An 849-nucleotide genomic window follows, 5' to 3' on the forward strand; every position below is an offset into this window, starting at 1 on the left:
CAATCTGATCAAAACTCTATGTATGCTAGAATTTGGGCTGATATTTCTAGAACTTATTTTGGAATGAGTCTGGGCACCTTTTCTTCACCTTACTTTAATTTCTAAGTCCTGGCAGCTGAAAAAGTCCCCACAAAAGCTACAATAGCAGCAATAATGCTTGGAATTCCTGGACTGTATAACTGCATTCACAGCTGCGTGATAACTCTTTTTTTGTTTTGTTTTATACTATTATCTTCAAAGGAAGACAACAATTTAGATTTCTGTGTGTATCTGAAGCCACCTGATGTTTAGAAACAAATGAAGTAACAAAATGGCTAACTAGCAACAAGAGCTTACTAAACCTTCTGACAATGAATTAATGTCCTCATTGAATATAAAATAATTTTTACAAATTTTCTTGTCGTCATACTCTTTTTATTCCATCTTTCTTTCTTTCAATTCATTTTTAAAATAATATCTCCCCCACTTACCTAGAAACAAATGTATTATGATCAACTCAGTAAGCTATGTGATATATATATATGCTTTTTTTTAAAAATATGAAATGCTTCACGAATTTGCGTGTCATCCTTGCGCATGGGGCCATGCTAATTTTCTCTGTATTGTTCCAATTTTAGTATATGTGCTGCTGAAACAAGCACGATATATATGCTTAAATAAAATAAATAAAATTTGAAAAATGCTGACAATAATCACTTGTTACTGTTAGTCCTTTAGTTTGATTAGATTGTAAAGGATTTCCTTCTGCAGAGGCATGAAATGATAAGTGACTGTGACCCAAAAACTTAACAACACAAAAATAATAATATTTTATCTCCTTGGTTAGCAACATTTATTATTCCTTGACTT

The 849-nt window shown here is 31.6% G+C and overlaps 1 non-coding gene across 1 annotated transcript; it reads right to left on the reverse strand.

Annotated features, from left to right (window-relative positions):
* Positions 1 to 533: 533 nt before the first annotated feature.
* On the reverse strand, positions 534 to 641 carry LOC126016988 (U6 spliceosomal RNA). Its single transcript, XR_007498667.1, has one exon. It is a non-coding gene; the product is annotated as a U6 spliceosomal RNA (small nuclear RNA).
* Positions 642 to 849: the final 208 nt, after the last annotated feature.

The sequence above is a fragment of the Suncus etruscus genome, chromosome 8 (genome assembly GCF_024139225.1).
Source record: "Suncus etruscus isolate mSunEtr1 chromosome 8, mSunEtr1.pri.cur, whole genome shotgun sequence".
NCBI classification, from domain to species: Eukaryota; Metazoa; Chordata; class Mammalia; order Eulipotyphla; family Soricidae; genus Suncus; species Suncus etruscus.